Source organism: Lissotriton helveticus, chromosome 8, assembly GCF_964261635.1.
Source record: "Lissotriton helveticus chromosome 8, aLisHel1.1, whole genome shotgun sequence".
Taxonomy (NCBI): Eukaryota; Metazoa; Chordata; class Amphibia; order Caudata; family Salamandridae; genus Lissotriton; species Lissotriton helveticus.
The window spans coordinates 29,060,236-29,066,583 of NC_136069.1; positions in this window are offsets into that span (position 1 = coordinate 29,060,236).

Genomic DNA, 6,348 nt, shown 5'->3' on the forward strand with positions numbered 1-6,348 from the left:
GAAATGCCTCCAGAACCCCATGGGGTCAGTATAAGAGCATATTACAGGATAACCTGCTATGTTTTTGTCGACTATTATAGTGTGATGTAATTTCATTGCTTGGATCTGGGAATGGTGTATGATTGTAAATAGAAGAGTACAATATGTTGAGGATAGGATACACCTATCTTTTTTATTTATATTTTTCTTTTTTTAGGAATAATGATGTGTAGGGTGATCAGATGTCACCATTTGGCAAGAACTTTTCAAGTCTTAGACTTTCTTTTAACAATCATTTTATACAGTCTGTCAGTTTCTATTGAAAATGGAACATTATTATAATACTTACAATGCACAAATAAATGAATGACCTTTCAAGCAGCATCCACATGCCATTGACTCATCTGACCATCCTCATAATGTCCCATAATGATTCTGAATGCATTTTTTTAATTAAAAAAAATGTAACTGTTAGTAATCTTGTCACATCTGTAAAAAACAATATACATTAGAAAATGTTTCTCTTGTGCACAGATGACACTGGTATAGATATTGTTGTCTTTGAGCGTTATCAGGCAATACTGTTAAAAGGATTTTATGTTAATACATGTTGTCTTATTTAACAACAATTTTAACTTTCATGGCACTCTGACTGTAGAGCACACTCGGGCACAAGAATGCTCTCGGGAACATAAATGCATTTCTTATGTTTCTAATAAACTCCAGGAAAAGCAGTGTGTGCTTCCTGGTTCAACAGATTGGACTGTAACAAACCCACACGGGAATGAGGAAGTAAATGAAACTTCTTCTAAGAAAAGAAATAGTTTATACCACTTGCTAAGCACTCTTTTCTTTGAAAAATGCAAAACTAAATATGGATGTGTGCATCAGGCACCCTATGTACTTCCATGCTGACTTTATACAGTCTACTGTCAGTTGACATTGATGTGTACGTGTCAAATGAGGGTCGAGTATTGAGATCTTGCTAACCCTGCCACACTGGAGAGCTGGACTTTGTGTGGAAGGTGACTCTGTGGAAGCCCAATATAATGTACAAATACCTTTTTGTTTCATTGTATTTATTTGATTAAGTAGGCTATGCTTTACAGCAAATATTTCATGGTGATTTTGTTTCTGAAAAATGGCTTTTGAAACTAATGCTAAATGTTAAAAAGTCCTTTTCATGAAAATAATTAAAACAGTATGTATGTTGATGCACAGAATGTAATATGGTGTGTATGTTGGAAGGGGAAATGTATTTTGAGTAGGGAAATCTTAAGTCAGTCATCCATCAGCAAAGATAATAAGTAGCAAACTGTATTCAGCAGCTTTGCATTGAATGATTTGTCATGTTGTGGATTACGTATTGGCCAATTGATTTAGCTTTAACGAAAGCACAAGGGGTTACGTTCATGCAGAGGGTGGTGCCAGAGGACTGCTGCCTCTGGTGGCCACTCAGCACTAACCACCTGTGGACCGAGTCTAAAATTCACCTCCATCCTACAGCTAACATGCTAAAAAAAATCAAACAACAGCATACCGAAACAGTGTGTTGTCTGCTGATTCTGGAGAGCAGTAAATCTGCTGCCTGGACTAGCATGTGGGCCTGGACCACTGCTGTCCCAATGTGACTGGTGTGTGCTGAGGCCAGAGAGGGTACTTAGCGTGACCACCTTGCTGACCATTTGAAGGTAGGAGATTAAAGGCATGGGAACACAGCTACAAAAAGCCAACAAGGGAGAACTATGTTATCACTGGGACCTATTCTGTCCAAGTCATTGAGAGCCCCAATTCATGCTGCATATCACAAAACAAGATTCTGAAGTCGGCGGATTCGTATCTGTTTGCACCTTGCAAGTGCTGAGTATATGTACCTACTTTGCCTGGCAGAGTAACAGCTCATTGTTGGGCCTGTGTCCTCACCGCTGAGGCTAGGTTAGGAGGTCCGTCTGGGGGCCACAGGGGTTATTATATGCCTAGGCAAAAGCAAGATCAAACTATTGAACTACTGTTGCCGCACTCTTGGGTTTTGTGTTTCCCATCAATAGCAATTAAGAGCCTCAAATCCTGGCTATTAGTGGATCAATTAATTCTGACCCATTTGTAATCCCCTGATTGTACACTGGTTGGAAGTACGAGCTAAAAGCTATTTACTGTATCCGTCAACTATCAGTTGTATGAAATACCTCAAGCTTTGTTAAATTTTGGCATGTCAAACCTGCCAAAATTTAACAGTGGAAATATATATGTTATTTACTGTCCCATGTGGATTCTGGTGTATTAAACACCAAAGGCGCAGGTTAATTAAACACCAAAAGGCGCAAGCTATTCTCAACAAACTCTTAATAGGTGCTATTTATTGCGCCCAATAAATAGCGTATCCCCTGGTATCATTATTTACCTGGTGTGATAAATAGCACCCACACTCATAATCAGGGCCTCAGAACACAGACCTGCACATTCACCATCATAATGGGGTGGGTCTCTATGATCACAAATGAGCACCATCTAACTTGAACATTGCAACCAGAATCTGAGGAACTGGGAGTCCTAGCACTCACAAACCCACTACTCACAGGAAAACGAGTACCACACCCCATGCAGATGGGAGATGGCAGATTCTCATTTAATCAGATGCTGACGCCAGTGGATCTTCGGAAACCAAACATGGGTAAACCAGATCAGTGCAAATCCAAAGCAAATGGGTGTGATGAAACAAGAAAACACAGATATATCCCTGTACACAGCCGGTAGCAAAGCTCTTCCACTGGACCTGAAAACTGGCCGTCCATCATGGATAGGGAAAAACGTCTCATTGAATGTCCATTCGTTCCTTTACATGGTCCACATGCACATCCCGAAGAGAGAATTGATGTGGTGGAACAAGAGAAAACTGACTGTGAGGACAAAGTGGCGGCACATGATACCCAACTAACCAAATGTAGTAACTGACTGAAATCAAAACTAAAGACAAAGATTTGGAAGTCCGCTCAAGAATAAATAACCTCTGGCACTGAGCATCCCCAAGACCAATGAAACACCTAGCGTAAAACATCACTGTAATACAAGCTGTATCCAGGGGCATGGCCAAGCTGGCGACCAAGATGGCCACTCGGCTGTGAAACTCTGGAGAATTTGTCCCGATAAACGGATGCCTGCCGGCACTGCTGAGTGCTCTCTGTTTCCGCATAACATTTGATTCAATGCTCTGAGTGCATGGGATCTTGATTATATAATCTAATGCCACTTGAGATCGCCGATCGGCACCCTGACAGCAGTCGCGGCCTGACTCCGTCCTTGGAGGCCCAGTGGTGACCAGCACTAGGGCTATGATTTCAATAGTGCAGCAGGTGTATTGGCACCAGGACCAAAAGCTCTAGGCACCCCACTAAACACAGATTATGCACATATTTTACAACTAAACAGGCTTTCAGAAGTTCTGTTTTCCCCAAGGCACTAGGTTCATGATTTAAATCGTGCAGCAGGTGCAGTGGCACCAGGCTCAACAATTGTGGAACTCTTTTTCTTACATTAAGGCTGTTTTACTGTTTACTGATACTTATCTTACCCTGGCTGCACACATTTAAAACGTGCTTGTTTAACTCTGCTTTATTGGGTGGAACTTTGAACCAATATTGTTCCACTAATAAAATAAAATAAAAATTCTGTCATGTGTTTGTCGCTAATAAAAAAAAGATCTGTGTCATGTGTTTGTTGTAGGCGCATTATGTAGCATAAAACCGAATTAAGTGATTGCAGTGCTTAACTTGAGCACGCACCGTTGTGCTCTTTAGGGATGTTTTAACCTCTTTTATGTATTGGGACAGTTCCTGTATAAAATTCCAGCGCCAGACAATTACCGTTGAGTCTTGGATTGTAAACACAATCATGTGTCTGTTCTAAAAGTATTCCTTGAGTTTTGTGATTGCAGCCTGTTCCTTCGACTGACCGGGAAGGGAGGATGTGTAGTTTCTAGGGCTGTAAATTTAAAAATTCCAGTTGCTGGGCATTGTTGTCACCTTACCTCAAAGCCTGTCTTCATGATCAAGCATGTTTGGTGACTGTATGGCATTTGTGCTGCTCTTCTATTTTCAGAAGATATCTATTATTTTAGGATAATAAAAAAACATTTTTTTCTTCTTTGGTGTGGGTTCTCTACTTTTTTAATACCAAACGTTTAGCTTAGTAAGCAAGTTGGTGGTAAGACCGGCTTTTTTCGGACAGACCTTTACTGTGCACATTATATTGTCCTAGCACCAAAAACATGTTATATCATTTGCTGTATTTTCCATTGGCCGTATGAGTAAGCAACGTGGTAATTGAGCAATACTCTGTAAACGAAAGCAGGAGTTATTATCTAATGGTGAGAATTTTGCCATTCATTTTTCCGTGCATACATTAGCTCTGGTTCCTTCTGCCCTAGACCATGGAAAACTGGATGGTAACTCTGAGCTTGCAGGATGCCTACTTCCACATTCCAGACCTGCCTGTCCAGGCACTACCTGCGGTTCACGATCATTATAATTTAGTTGTGCTCCCTTTTAGCCTTACGAGCACTCCTCGGGTGCTCACCATGACGACGGCAGTGATTGCAGCACACCTGTGAAAGTCGATGGTTCCACTCTCCCCCTAGCTATATGACTGACGATTGGAGGAAGGCTTGCCCTAGGCATTGTCTCCCACCACCACTATGGCAAACCTCCTACACTATATACTTTTATTTGCTGCCCAAACCTGCAACCCTTTAAAGAACATTAACATATTGTGGAAAAGTAAATTTTGCCATGTTCTGTGTCCCTACGCTTCATCCATCATATGTTATGTGTGCATGACCAATATGCATATGTTATTCCCCATGCCTGATTAATGACGCAATTCCAGTTGTGTCCACCTCTAGTATGCTATTTTCCAGTCTTCGTGAATACTACGAATATTAGGCCTATGTAAAGTAATGTTGCCACGTTTCTCAGTGTGCACGTTATTCCATTATAAAGTCCCCGTTTCTAGGCCTCAAAAGGGCCCGGACCCTGGATTCAGCTCCTGTCTCCTGAAAGCCTCGCTGAGGAGCGATACAGCCCCCACCTGTATCCTCGACCCTTCACTTACTTCCTGCCTAGCAGTGCCCGGTGCAGCTTGGCTCTGCCTCTGAGTCTGCCAAAAGTATGTTATAGTTCCAGTTATCAGTTCAGTCCTCCTCCTCTGCATTTCTAAGCTACTGAACTGCATCAATAGTTTTCGTCATTGTCTAGCCTTCTCGTCTCCATGTTAAAGAAATACTGTATTTAATGGTCATTTAATATTCTTCATCACGCACTACATGTAGAATAATGCATGGTGCAGTCTTAGAATCAAGTTAGCTTCTCCCCTCATGACTTCTAGTTTATATCAACATGTTCCCTAAACATCAGATACCAGATAGGGTTTAGGTACATGTCGCTCCGACCCTTCAGACTCTAGTCTCTGCTCCTAGCACAGAGTTCATAGCCCCCAGCTTCTCCTAGTAACACGTCATTGCCAGTTTTCGCGCACCATTAGGTTAGAGGTCCCGGCTCCTTAGGTAGCCCCCTCCAAAGTTTCCGCCCATTCATGACATATTCTGTTACGTTTGCATCACATGTCTATGTATACTCCCAGTTACACCTCTTTTTACTGTTATCTCTCGCGACTGCTACGCGTCACGCCTTCTGCTCCACCCACTGCTACGCCTACTGCAATGTAATGCTATGTGTTTGCGCTATGTATATAAATCAATGTTTTGTTATTGAATGTTAGCGCGCTCATCCCAGACCCAGCCCCGGCAGCTGCCGGGCCTTATTGTCCTATTCCCATGCAGGTTGTCCTGATCCTGTCCTTATGCTGTAATAAACCTGCAGAAACTCCTACTACCTCGAATCTTGACTCTTATTTTATTGAGCTATCTGTTATGCTATAAGTCTAGTCAAAAATAGGGTATTAATTATTTATTTACCACATAATGGCGCCCGAATAGGGACTTGCCCTTTCCCCACGCGTCGGTGAAGCCACGCCGACCCCCTGACCCTCTGCAGTCGTGACGGAACCATACCGTGCACTGGCAGATATTTCTGCTCCAAGTATCCCTCAGGCCCACGGAGGAGACGGAGGAGGCGGTCCAGCATCCAAACGAGACGGTGGAGGAACGCGGCGAGTCCCGACCAGAGCCCAAGCCGAGAGTCCAAGGTCCGAGGTATCCGGAGGCCCACCCGTAACTAAAGTCCGAAGTCCGAAGTCCGTCGTAGTCCAGTCCCGTTCGAGGCCTTCCGTTCCGTGCTGCCCGGTGAGTACCATTGCTGGGGTAGTATCTAGACAGGACCAATCTAAATTGACTCCTGGTCCGTGGGTTGGTGGTAT